Raw genomic sequence first — 14,591 nt, 5'->3', positions numbered from 1 at the left:
AAGTCAGGTATCAGTACGGGGTCAGGAGAAGCTGAAGTCGGAAACAGTTCAAGTCAGGAACCAGCCAAGTCAGTCAGGAACAAGCCAGGAACCAGGAACAAGCCAAGGGTCAGGAACAAGCTAGGAGTCAGGAACAGAACAAGCAAGAGCAACCACGCACTCAGCATAGCAGTTGCAGGTGCTAGCGAAGGGAGCAGCCAGCCTTTCTTAAGTAGCTGGCCTGCAACCACGTCTCTTACGAGTTGAAGCTGCCTCTAATTGTTCCCTGCGTCTCTCAGCTCTACACTCTACAGCTGAGAAGGGAAGAGGGGAAGGGCCCTGCCTGTTTCTCTCCTCACAAGGGCCTGATTCTGGCTTGACTTCCTCCTCCTCCTGTTCTGGTCTTTCCCCCTCTCCATCTGACTCTTCCTCTTCCGAGGAGTGCCACCACCAGTCTTCTCCAGGTATGAACTCCTCCATTTCCCCAGGTTCTTCCGTGGGTGCAGCATCGCCGGGGGGGGGGGGCCTTGCAACCACTCCTCATCTGGCTCAACCCTGGCAGTTGGGCGCTTCAGAGATGCTTAGAGGCGATTGCAAAGAAGTAACAGGACAGCACTGAGCCTAGGGCTTGCCGATCAGAAGGTCGGCGGTTTGAATCCCCATGACAGGGTGAGCTCCCGTTGCTCGGTCCCAGCTCCTGCCCCTCTAGCATTTCGAAAGCACGTGAAAGTGCAAGTAGATAAATAGGTACCGCTCCAGTGGAAAGGTAAACGACGTTTCCGTGCGCTGCTCTGGTTCGCCAGAAGCGGCTTAGTCAGGCTGGCCACATGACCCGGAAGCTGTACGCTGGCTCCATCGGCCAATAAAGCGAGATGAGCGCCGCAACCCCAGAGTCGTTCATGACTGCACCTAATGGTCAGGGGTCCCTTTATCTTTAACAGGACAGCCAGAGCAAATGGCAAATGCCATACTCACCTTAATCACACAGCCCACATGGCATGCCTGCATCACTCATGCACATTCTGGCATGTGCGTCACATGTCAACACACCGCATGATGTGTGCATGATGTCAGCACATCGCATGGAGCAAGGTGGCATGCTTGCCACCCTCAACTCTTAGTCAAGGAAGCTATCGTCTGCACATGCCCAACGGCTGTCTCAAATAGACACACACCAGCTGAACCCACAGCTTACTTTTTCAAATCAGATGGAAGCTGCTTTGCCGGAAAGCTCATCAATCAACAGTATTTCTCAAGAAACGTCAGGGTAAATATGGATTGTGGCTAATGTCAGGGGTACTCGACTTCAAACTCCAGCAATGGGAGCACATTGGAGCCAGAGTAAACAGTAATGTGCACACAATCTTATAAATTGCTGTTTGAAGGACACTGCCTTGCAATACAAGACAATGATAACACATAATACCAGATATTCAAAGTTTCTGAGCGCACCAAGTAGAGAAGCTCTTCCCCCTGCAGAACTTGACAAATTATTTAATCTGTTTTGTGGCAACCCCACACGTTTTAGCTCCACGGTAGCTGCAAAAAAGGGGGGAGTGTTTTTCGTTTAATTGCCCCGACGTGAGGATAACCAGATTTTATTATTCAAGACACTCTTTGTAGACTGCAAGAGCCATCCTCCTGCTGCTTACTCGTGCCTCTGGAGTTTATTGGTCCCTGGGAAAAAATGCTAAATATGGCATTTACTGCTTAAGTGCTTTTTATGTTGGAAACAGAAAAATGCAGCTTTAGTGCATGTCTGCAAACTGTCTGCTCCCTAAAGTGTCTGGCTTCGGAACCACATCATTTGTTTAAATGAGTGCATATTTTATGAACTTAAAATTGGATTTGGCCGTCATACGCTAAGGGAAGTCCAAAGCTGCATTATATCTTGTTTGTATAAAAACACAATAATATGGAAAAAATAAGCAAACCTCACTCTTCACTATTTCTTGTACTCTCATATGAACGGTTGTCTCCATATGTTTTCTAACTGAAAACAGGGCAGTCTGCACCTCATCCCAGGCATAAACCACAACACATAATTAGTTTATGGGATCCTCTCATGCTACACATAGGGTTGGCTGCTGGCTTAAGCCCTGTTCAGGTGGGAAAGGGGCTATAGCTTGATGGCAGGGCAGATCCTCAGCATCTCCAGATAGGTGCCCCCCTCTGCATTATACATTCAAAGCCACATCACACCACTTTAAACAGTCATGTTTAAACACCCCTCACAACCAGGAATCCTGAGAGCTGTAGTTTGCTAAGGGTGCTGACACACCTTCCCCTGAACCTGAGGAACCAAATGCCTCCCCACTGCTTGTTGCCCTAGTAGTAAGGGACCGCCTCTCCTGGTATGTCCTGGGTAGGACCTTAAGGTCCTCAAATAATAATTTGTTGGAGGTCCCGAGCCACAAGGATGCTAGGTTGGCTTCAACTAGGGCCAGGGCCTTCTCAGTACTGGCCCCGACTTGGTGGAACAGTCTGGCACAAGAGACCAGGGCCCTGCGGGATTTGGCATCTTTCCGCAGGGCCTGCAAGACAGAGCTGTTCCACCTAGCCTTTGGGTTGGTTTCAGTTTAACCCTGATGTTTTGTTCTTTTGGTGTGATTGGTGGGCTACTTAAAAATGCAGTTTAGATTTAATTTTAAATTGTATTTTTAATCTGTATTTTAATGAATTGTTTTATGTTTTTGTTGTGATTTTATTGGTGTTAGCCGCCCTGAGCCCGGTTTGGCGGGGAAGGGTGGGGTATAAATAAAATTTCTTATTATTAGTAGTAGTAGTGATAGTAGTAGTAGTAGTAGTAGTACAAGGCCTCCAGCCGACCAAAGGCTATGAAATCAAGAAGGGAGTGTCACTCTGTCTTCAGGCCTGAGGGCTGGCCCTTTAAGAATCTGAAGTTCCACAAAGGGGTGGAGCCTAGAAGAGGTGGCCTGAAGCTTAAAAGCCCCCAGTCTGCTCTCAACCTCTGCGGGATCAGGTTGGTCACGTTGAGCTATCCGTGGTCCTGAAATGCCTTACCTATGGGCTCCAGCACCAGACCCAAGCATGACAGGATATAAACATAATGAACAGAGACTCATGCAGAAACACAGAGAGGGGCTCCTTGGAGAGAAAGTGATTCTTGCTCTTCCTTTTCTGCATATCTCTGGGTTTTAATTCAGGGGGTTGAAATGAGCAACTACAGTTATCAGGAGTACAGGGAACACTGTTCTACGGTATACAGATTATTATAACACTATTGTGAAATCCTGTCATTTGGAGAGGCTCCTATTTAATTTTTAGCAATAACTTGTCTAGACATAATCTACAGCAGAGGCATCTTTATAAGGTCCTGTGTCTTCATAATTTGAAAGATATTACCACTCTCATCCTCCTTTGTTCAGGTGTCAGCTGAAGCTCAGTAAATCATTCATAACACATTCCATATCAGATGAATGGAGGTTCTCTTTCTGGGTGCAGTGCACCGTTTACAGTTTTATTGCATTTATTAATATAATATTTCAAAGCTAGACAGCTTTCTTTAAACATGCACACGTACGTACAAACACACACACACACCATAGAGCATAGATCAGAATTATCTAGGTACCTGTTCCATTTGGCTGGGACTGATTAATATTTATACAGAGGTTTGACAATATAAAGTATCTTGCACATACTATTTTTTTGTCTGAAGGGAAAGGAAATGATACTCAGGATCTGTGAAGCTCAGCAAGCCTTTAATAATTTTGATTTGATCTTACCAAGTAACTATATCCTCCGAACAGTTAAGACTCACGGCCACTGTGCTGATGTGGCATTTCCTGTGCCTTACTCAAAACTTAGTTTTACCCGTGCTGTGGTTTATAAGAGTCTGCTAAGGAACTTAACTGGCAGACCCTTGTCTTAAAACACCCATAATTATTGGGGGGGGGGGGGAATTACACTGGGATGCCAACAGGATTTCCTGGGTCTGGTACACAGTATGTGGACTGGGGTTACCACCCTGCAATCCGTTGGCAAGAACTGCTGCATTTTGTGCATGCATTAACTTAGCCTTGCCTACCTCTCAGGGCTGTTACAAAGATTAAAGGGAGGGGAGGGGGGGAGTGTAACATACACAACCTTGAAGTCCTGGGAAGAAAGGCAAGATACAAATATGTACTGTAATGAAGAAAGATAAAGATGCACAAGGCCAAAAGAGATGCCCCCCTCTACTTTAATGGCAGCATTTCATAGTTCTGATATTTACAGCAAAATACCAAAATGAAATGGAAAACTTGCCAACACTGGATATGTATATACACTGCAAATAATACTGTCAAGACTAGTTGGTTATTGCAGAATAATCTCCCCAATTCCTGGGGCCTGCTGCAATTTGTGTGGATGGTGTGTATTGCTGCAACACACATTGTAATTTTGTGCATAGGACATGACATTACAACCCATTTTCCTGACTGTGTGTGTGTGTGAGAGAGAGAGAGAGAGAGGATCTTTTGTTTGTTGGTGCAACGGTTTTAGATGGATGAAATCCTCAGAGCTGGACATTTGACAGCATGAATGTAGAATCTTCTTTATTAAAAAATAATATTTTTAAATTTCATTTTCTTTTTGTATTATAACATACATCATATTGTTAGAGAAATTGCCTACGTGCAGAAATTCAGCTGTTTATCTTCAAGCAATTACCAGTTGGCAGAAAGCCCAGATCTGCTCTCTCTCTAGACCCTTAGCAACGACCTGTGATTGGTCAATGAGTTCCTAAAGAGTGAGCTCTGTGTGAGAGCTTGTGTGGTTGTGTTAGGTGTAAGTGGTCAGTGTAGGTTGATGAGAGAGAGACAGACAGAGAGGAAAGATTTTATGTTTTGTTTCTTTTATTTGTATAGTCTGTACATAGTAACTTATGGATACTAGTTGCTTCAATAAATACTGTATATAGTTATCCAAGTGAGTTGCTGAGTTCCTGCGTTGTGCTGTCCAGTTAATTACACAACAGCCAGAAGCTTCCAGAAAAGTCTGCGGTTAACTCTGCTGTGTCCAGGAATACGTTATACTCCTGACATTAAATCTTAAGACATATATCCATAACATTCCTATTACAATCCCTCTTCCCTACCTCCTGGGCCTCCCCCAACTTCCACTTCTGATTTATTTTTCTCTTATTACACACTCCTATATCTCAAATTACACTGTTTTACTTCCTTAAAGGTAAAGGTAAAGGGACCCCTGACCATTAGGTCCAGTCATGTCCGACTCTGGGGTTGCAGCGCTCATCTCGCTTTATTGGACGAGGGAGCCGGCGTACAGCTTCTGGGTCATGTGGCCAGCATGACGAAGCCGCTTCTGGCAAAGCAGAGCAGCACACGGAAACACCATTTACCTTCCTGCCTGAGCGGTAGCTATTTACCTACTTGCACTTTGACGTGCTTTCGAACTGCTAGGTGGGCAGGAGCTGGGACCGAGCAACGGGAGCTCACCCCGTCGCGGGGATTTGAACTGCCAACCTTCTGATCGGCAAGCCCTAGGCTTTGCGGTTTAACCCACAGCGCCACCCGCGTCCCATTTGACTTCCTTATCTACTATCTATTATTACTAATAAAGTTGTGAATGTTTATTTAAATCCTGCCATCAAGTCACTGATCTTCCTTTGTTTCTGCAAATAAACTATAAAAGGTTCCCATTCTCTTTCAAAGTCACTGTTGTCTTTCTCACGAAGTCTATCCATTAATTTTGCCATTTCTGCATAGTTCATCAGTTTTTCTTGCCATTGTTCTTTAGTTGGTATTTCTCCAGTCTTCTAATTTCGTGCTATCAAAATTATCGCCGCAGTTGTAGCATACATAAATAGTGTCCTCATCTCGAGTCCTTCAGTATGTCTTGGCCTAAAATGCCAAGCAAGAAAGCTTCTGGTTGCTTCTGCCTCTTCTCCTCAGCGAGGGGAGGGGTTGTGAGCGGGAGCCGGCTCCGGCATTGAGGTGGGGGCGTTTCGCCCCAGCCTTACCTTTCCCGCCACCGCGCCGCACCCCTAGCAGTCAGCCAATAGGGCTGACGTGGGGGCGGGGTTTTGCTGCACCTGGGCAGCCGCGGCGGCTCCTCTCTGCCATTCTGCGTCGTTCCTCCGCCGGATCACCCGCCCACCCTCCCTTAGGTTGTTTCTTGGTTAGGACATTGCTATGGACTGCGGTTGGTCGCCTTGTTTGTGCAAGGGGCCTGGTAGGAGTTTTTGTCCAAGTGGCAAATTGGCACAGCCTCTTGGTTTTTCGCCTACCTTGTAGCAAATCGTCACAACTCTGTTAGATTGGCGGTTAGGCATTGGGTTTAGTTTGGTATCGGAGGGCAAGGTTCGGGCCATTGCCTAACCCTCCTAAATTTTGGGTATTCCGTAAAGGAATCCGGTGGTCGTGGATCCTGTCCGATGCCCTGTTGGTGGCTAGGGGCCATGGCATGACCTCTGGTGACTTCAGGGGGTGGAGCTTCCAGTTGTATCTTGCATCAACAGGCTCCACCTCATGGGCGGTTAACCCTTGAGTGACTCCACGCTCTGCGGGGGGAGTCAACTATAGTCTGTTCAACCCAATGCCTAAGCCAATACCACTCACACGCTGTAACCAATAAAGTTGTGGCCTTTTACCTCCATTTAACCAAAAAATTATGTGTCATTGTGTTTTATTCCTGACATGTGGGAGTAGGGTCCTCGAATCACAAATGTTATTTTCAACATTTTCTTCAATTCATTATATATCATTTCCCAATACAATTTTACCTTTTTACAATCCCACCAAATATGATAAAAGTACCTTCTGCCTCACATCTCCAACACTCTTTCTTTTCATTTTTGTACATTTCTGCCAAATTCACCGGTGTTATATACCTTCTATACATCATCTTCATGAAATTCTCCCCCAACAATATACAATCAGTAAATTTCAAATTCACCTTCCACAATTTTATCCAATCATCAAATTGTATATTATATCCCATGTCCTGTGCCCATTTAATCATTACTGATTTTACTTCTTCATCTTTGGTTTCCCATTCCAAAAGGATGTTATATGCCTTTTTAAATAATTTCGTGTTTTCTTCTATATGAATGTAGAATCTTCTTATTTGGCGATCACTCATAGCTGAGTAAGATTGTCTTCCATTAACACGGTTTTTAACAATGAGTCCGTAAGTGACTGTGGAGGCCAGTTCTGGATCCACACGTCCTTCCACAGTGGGGACATTGGTTCCCGGGTGGGAGTTGATCACGGTGTGGATTTGCCAAGTGTGCCTTCCTCTTAGCACATTTCTCCCTTGCAGCCTGAGTTTGAGTTACTTCAAGGCCCATGACACCTTTGGAAAAGGCTGTTCTCCAATTGGAGCACTCGCAGGCCAGTGTTTCCCAGTTGTCAGTGTTTATACTACATTTTTTAAAGATTTGCCTTGAGACAGTCTTTAAACCTCTTTTGTTGACCACCAGCATTACGCTTTCCATTTTTAAGTTCGGAATAGAGTAGTTGCTTTGGAAGACGATAATCAGGCATCCGCACAACATGACCAGTCCAACGAAGTTGATGTTGAAGAATCATTGCTTCGACACTGGTGACCTTTGCTTCTTCCAGTACACTGGTATTAGTTTGCCTGTCTTCCCAAGTGATGTGTAAAATTTTTCGGAGACACTGTTGATGGAATCTTTCGAGGAGTTGAATAATGTTATATTCAAACGTCACACAAGAAGCATGATGAGCTCCTGCGAAACTTGAAGGATACAATCTTGCCTTCTCCCCCCAAAATAATTATTAGCAGCATTGCTATAGTTATTGTGATAAATAATAAAAGGAAATCAATCACAATGAATACTCTCAAAATGCTCCTGGTTTTTTGTTTTGTTTTTTGGCAATGTGCAGTCCAATCCTATACACATTTACTCAGAAGTAAGACCCACGGCGGCCAATGGGACTTAGCCCTGGCGAAGTGTGCATGGGAAATAACTCACTCCCAGGAAAAGCTATGGGGTGGCTTGCAAATTCTCTGAGCGTTTGGCTGCATAACGTCACAGTGGAAAGGTAATAAAGACAGGCGACAGCTCCGCATGAGGATCGTAACACCGACCATCCTCACAAAAATTGCTGCACGGATGATTGAGACAATGTATGTGCAATGCTCTGGACACTCAAAAAAAATGTCTCTGTAAGTGCTAAGAATTATTAATATCATCCATCACAGCAAGCTGGCTTAGGCAATAGTTCAAGTTTCCCTGTGGACCTGTGTGTTGCTTGAAGCTAGATGCTTTTGGTTAAGCCGATGCCTAACTGCCCTCTAGTGGATAGTTAAACACAGCCCAATGTAAAGGCCTCATATTTAGAATGAGTGGCCTGAACGTAAAATCTGCATCAATGATTTTAAAAGTAAGCCTGTGCAATGGAAGTTCACACCTAGCCGGCCTCCTCGCTCTACACATCTTGCATCGGTTCTCTCCCCCCCCCCCTTCATTTTGTATTGTGGCAGCCATTTAATAAAGATTATTTTACAATTGTATTTCAGGAACCCTTCCCTAATCTGGAAAAGATGCTATTTAGACCGATCCTTCAATACTGGATATTCCCCTTATTGCAGATGCATGCCTGGTACCTACTGACTATTGTGTGTGTCAGTCGGGGGCGGGGTGTGGAGACGGAAAAAAAGGTGGATGAAACGTGGCATAGAAATATAATAAATCAAAACAAAACTGGGAGGGAGAATGGGGCGTAACCTGCTGAAATCCTGAACATGAGAATCCAACCAGAGCTTGGTGCAAAAGACATACACTGAAAACAAAAGACTTCTGCATCCACAAATTTGTTCCGAGTACCGAAAATGAACAGAGCTCACAGTCTTCCCTCACAAAAAAACCAATCCTGGTTACACCCAAACCTGTTACAAATTTTCTTCATTTCAGCAGAAAAAGATAGGTGGCGACCTTCTTGGACCAGGGATGTCTGGCCACAGCAGTTCACGTGTTGGTTACTTCAAGAAGAAGAAGAGTTTGGATTTGATATCCTGCTTTATCACTACCCAAAGGAGTCTCAAAGCGGCTAACATTCTCCTTTCCCTTCCTCCCACACAACAAACACCCTGTGAGGTGAGTGGGGCTGAGAGACTTCAGAGAAGTGTGACTAGCCCAAGGTCACCCAGCAGCTGCATGTGGAGGAGCAGAGACGCGAACCTGGTTCACCAGATTACGAGTCTACCGCTCTTAACCACTACACCACACTGGCTCTCCACTTCAAGGCTGGATTACTGCAATGCACTCTAAGTGGGCTGTCCCTTGTGCTTGATCCAGAGGCTACAGTTAGTGCAGAATGCTGCAGCCTGGTTGCTGACAGGAGTGAGGCCATTTCAGCATAGAACACGTGACCTGCGCTTTGAGATCGGCACTGGTTGCCGATCTGCTACCTGGCCAAGTTCAAAGTGTTATTATTGTCACATGCCACCCCAATCTCCACAAGCAGTGTGTGGATCCAGGTGTGCTTACCAGGGTTTGTGTTCCCCTTTGAGACAACGAGGCACAGCAGAGACTGTGGTGTCTTTATTATATATGGTTCTATCTACACATATATACAACTGGCACCTGGATGGAGAGATTGCATAGCCTTCACATCCTATGAGGGTTTGGCTCAGTGGTGTAGCATAGGCAGTGCCACAGGGGCAGTAGCCCTGGGCGCAAAATTCTTAGGGGCCCAAAATTTCAAAAGAAAAAAGTAATAAAAAATTGCGTACCCTCCTCCTCACACAGAAAATCTCTCAGTGTTCAATAGGGCAAATACTGTACTTTTCAATCTATTAGACGCCTCCTAATTGGGGGGGGGACTCAATTTTAAGAAAATGAGGGGAGATGGCCAAAAGTTGTTGAGCCTCTTCCCCCCCCCCCACGCAGCTGCGGATAGGAAACACTCCCTAGATCATTTCCCGTGCGCAGGTAGGGAGTGTTTCCCTTGTGCAGCAGCATCAAGGGAAGTTGTGCTCCAGCCAGCCAGCCGGTTAGCTGGAGGGCACCTTCCACCATGCTGATGTGCACAGGAAACGATCCAGGGACTGCTTCCCACACACTGAGGCATCAGGGGAAGCTGCGCACCACTAGCAAGCGGCCCCAGATCGCTCCCTGCACGCAGTGGCATCCTCCTCATGCCACTATCCGTGTATTGGACGACCCCAGTTTTTTGACATGGTTTTTGTGTCAAAAAACCTCATCCAATACATGAGAAAATACAGTAAATTTTGTCAGGTAACAATGGGTGCCTAGATAGTCTCACTTCTTCCCTACCTGCCTTGTCTCCCACGGGTGGCACACTACTTGCCTTGTCCTGAGCGCTGGCAACCCATGCTATGCCACTGGTTTGGCTTGCTTGTTAAGGGTATCATCAGTTTCAAAGGACAGCAAAAAGCCATCCTGTGTATCTCTCTGTTCCAACCTACCACCCCATGCTCACTTGGATGTCCTGAACCCCTGGCCTGCCTGGCAGCAAGCCAGTACGTCAAGTCCCCAGTCCAGGGTCAACCCATGTGTCGAAAGTCCAAACTAAAGCAAAATTCTCAGAGATTTTGGAGCATCTAAGCCAAGGTCCACCACCAGAAACGAAAAGCATCTAAAAGAAGAGTTAGGGGCATTAAACAGATGTGGAAGAGCATAAAAGGTTAGTATATAAAAGACTAGTAACTACCAATTTAAAAGGGACGTGGGTGGCGCTGTGGTCTAAACCACTGAGCGTAGGGCTTGCCGATCAGAAGGTCAGCGGTTCGAATCCCTGCGACGGGGTGAGCTCCCGTTGTTTGATCCCAGCTCCTGCCCACCTAGCTGTTCGAAAGCACGTCAAAGTGCAAGTAGATAAATAGGTACCGCTGCTCTGGTTCAGCAGAAGTGGCTTAGTCATGCTGGCCACACGACCCGGAAGCTGTATGCCAACTACCTCGGCCAGTAAAGCGAGATGAGCGCCGCAACCCCAGAGTCGTCCGTGACTGGACCTAATGCTCAGGGGGTCCCTTTACCTTTTAACTACCAATTTAGAGAGCACTCTGATGTGAATGTTCATTAAATCTAGTTCGTGGCACAGGTCATCATCCAACGAATTTTGAGCGCTACTGTGCAGAATCTTGCAACGTAGGTTGTAGCAGGGTTGGTATCTGAAAGCAGCAGGGAGGCATAGAATTGTCCTGTGCACCCTGGGTACTTATGGAGTAGTGGGGAGATGAGGCTAATACAAATGTCTCTATAGTATAGGCACTGGAGAAGCACATGCTCTATTGTTTCTTTTTGTCCAGAGTCACAGGGACATTGCCAGGGCTGCCATTTTTGCCAACAGCAGGCCTCTCTTAATAAGGGCTCCGTGGGTATAAATGCAAGCCACAGTTTAGTTTTCCGGAAGTTGTGCAAGATTGTGTGTGTGTGTGTGTGTGTGTGTGTGTGTGTAGTGGTTAAGAGTGGTATACTCATAATCTGGGGAACCAGGTTCGTGTCTCCACTCCTCCACATGCAGCTGCTGGGTGACCTTGGGCTAGTCACACTTTTCTGAAGTCTCTCAGCCCCACTCACCTCACAGAGTGTTTGTTGTGGGGGAGGAAGGGAAAGGAGAATGTTTGCTGCTTTGGGACTCCTTCGGGTAGTGAAAAGCGGGATATCAAATCCAAACTCTTCTTCTTCTTCTTCTTCTTTGTGTGTGTCAATCTGTCATGCATTCATATTCCAGTCTGGAGACTTTTATCAGAATTTTCTGGGCCTCCCTGTTGTTCTGAAATTGGCCGCAAGGGGATGCAAGAACTTGGCAAATATATTATGGCTGCTATAAAATGCTAGCAATACGTGTTCATTGCTATCAGGGGCTGGTTTGCGGAGAGTTCTTGTTATTCCCAAGGGCTCACTTTCATTCTACCTTAATCCAGCCTTTCAGGTAAGTAGGAGAGGGGGAAATACCCACATCTGCTCACAAAATATTTGGAAAGACCACCTGTTTTACCTATCTTCATTTGCAACTGACCTGACTTTGGTGACGATGATGGCGGTGCCATTTTTCACCTGCCCTTCACCAGAAGGTCCCAGGGTGGATAAGGACAAGTTAAAATTCGGAAGTAAAAAGAATTAAAAACATCTCACCTTCACGAGAATGAGAGCCGGTGGGATCTTGGGCCAGCCACCATCCCTTCAGCACCATCCACAGTGCCACCCGCGTCCCTCTTACTGCCCAGTAATTTCCCCTAATGTTCAGCTGAAACACAAACCCTTTATAGTTGGCCTGTTTTTAATTGTTTTTAGACATTTTGCTCTTGTTTTGGATTTGATGCGTTTGCCTCCCTCAGCTCCTTCGGGAGAATGGGCGGAATAGAAATCCAGTAAATTGGATCCATTTAGTCCTGCTTTCTGGGGTGGTGGGGAGACTTGGATCTGCTCCTACTGATCTCATCCCCTCTCTGTTCTTGGGCTTTGACTTCCAGAACCAGATAACAGGATCGCGATGTCCTGTATTAAGGGACGTTTGGCAGCCCTTCCTGCGTGTGCTGTCCCCACTCCCCATTCCTAATGCCTGAGGAATGTTCATTGATCCATTTAATACATCTCACAGATTTATTTCTTTTCCATCTCCCCTTGCAGCCTCTCCAGGAGGGTTCTTTCTGTCCATCCTATAAAATGCACCATTTGAGTTTTTGTCATCGTCATCGCCTCCTCCCCGGTGGCACCCTCCCCCTTCCCTGTTTGTTTAACGCAACCCAAGGAAAAGTTTATGGGGACCTGAAAAACTTTCTAGGTACTTTGCAACATATTTTAGCTGGTCCTGTTGTTGTTGTTGTTGCTTTTGCTGCTGTTGTTTTGCCCAGTGGACCAACAAGCTATTGGGATTGTTTTCAGGTGCCTTAATTACTTGTAAAATGGGACGCAGGTGGCACAGTGGTCTAAACCACAGAGCCTAGGGCTTGCCGATCAGAAGGTCAGCGGTTCGAATCCCCGCGATGGGGTGAACTCCCGTTGCTCGGTCCCTGCTCCTGCCAACCTAGCAGTTCAAAAGCACGTCAAAGTGCAAGTAGATAAATAGGTACCGCTCTGGCAGGAAGGTAAACGGCATTTCCCTGCGCTGCTCTGGTTCGCCAGAAGTGGCTTAGTCATACTGGCCACATGACCCGGAAGCTGTCTGTGGCATAGCTGTCAACTTTTCCCTTTTCTTGCGAGGAATCCTATTTGGAATAAGGGAATTTCACTTAAAAAGGGGGGAAAGTTGACAGCTATGGTCTGTGGACTAACGCCGGCTCGCTCGGCCAGAAAACGAGATGAGCAAGGCAACCCCAGAGTCGTTCGCGACGGGACCTAACGGTTAGGGGTCCTTTTACCTTTAATTACCTGTAAAATGCAAAATAAAATGTGGGAGAAAAACTTAAAACAGCAGAGGAAAAGGAAACTATAAGACCCACAGGAAGCATATGATATGTCCACCAAATGCCTTTCTAAATAGGAAGGTGTTGAACCTCCCTCCTAACCAAAGCGACTATCCCTATCACATACATCCCTGTAGACAAGGAATTCTATACCGAGAGGCACCACCACTGAAAAGGCCCTCCTCCTCCTCACCTGTGCTATTATTCTGGAAAAAGAGATGTTGGAACTCACCATGAACCCTTGTTCTCTTAGAATGACAATGGTGCCCGCTTGAGATGTGCCGGAACTGAGTTCCTGTGAGTTCCCCCTGGAAAAATGCCCTGGTTCCAGCTGGACAAAATGGCCTGCACACACTTTTTAATTGCCTGCTTGTGCATGCACACACACACACACACACACACACACACACTTCATATGTAGAAATAATTATTTTATCACAAAAAACTGAATGAAGACATCACATTCTTCCATGCCTGGGCCTTGTTTTGTTTTTAACATTATTATTTTTTATTAATTTCCCCAATATTACCAGAGTTTCACCAATTATACAGATTCCAATTAATTTTAAAATAATTCCAATTATTTCCAAATTTAAACCAGCACTGCTGTCTACTACACTTCGTGTCTCTCCTCGGATGTCATTGATGAGCTCTTGTACCACTAAACACACGCTTTTATTAAAATGGGTAAAAATCACAAGATAAACATTCCACCCTTTTCCACAGATGGCCTCATTGGACATTTATGAAGATTCAGTAGGGCAGAGTGACATCTGAAGATCTAGTTACTGTGCTGTTAGCAGCAGCAAAGTTGACAATTGCAAAATAAAAAATAAAAAATAAAACCTTGTATGTGAACTTATTAGAACGATGGCAGCGAGACATATGGAGATATGCACAGATGGAAAATTTAACCTGTAGCCTTAAAGAGATGAGGAAAGGAATGAAATAAGAAAAATGTGTAGAAGTGTATCACTTTGTTGAATATGCCACTAAAAAAGAAAACAATTTAATGCCACCAAATACTCACGGTGATCTTTGGGATAGTGGTTCTGGAATAAAAGTCCAATAATGTGTATCTGTTGTATTTTTTTGTCATACTGATCCACCTCTCAGTGTAGGGTCTAGACTTGTGTTTGTTGCTGTCTTTGTTATGCTTTGTTTAAATGTTTAAAAAATCCAAAATGCAGTTATTTTTCAAGGAGGACTTCTCCACCACTGCCATTCAACTATTGGTAATATAGTGG

The sequence above is a fragment of the Lacerta agilis genome, chromosome 11, assembly GCF_009819535.1.
Source record: "Lacerta agilis isolate rLacAgi1 chromosome 11, rLacAgi1.pri, whole genome shotgun sequence".
Classification (NCBI taxonomy): domain Eukaryota; kingdom Metazoa; phylum Chordata; class Lepidosauria; order Squamata; family Lacertidae; genus Lacerta; species Lacerta agilis.
Note: the sequence above shows the minus strand (reverse complement) of the source record.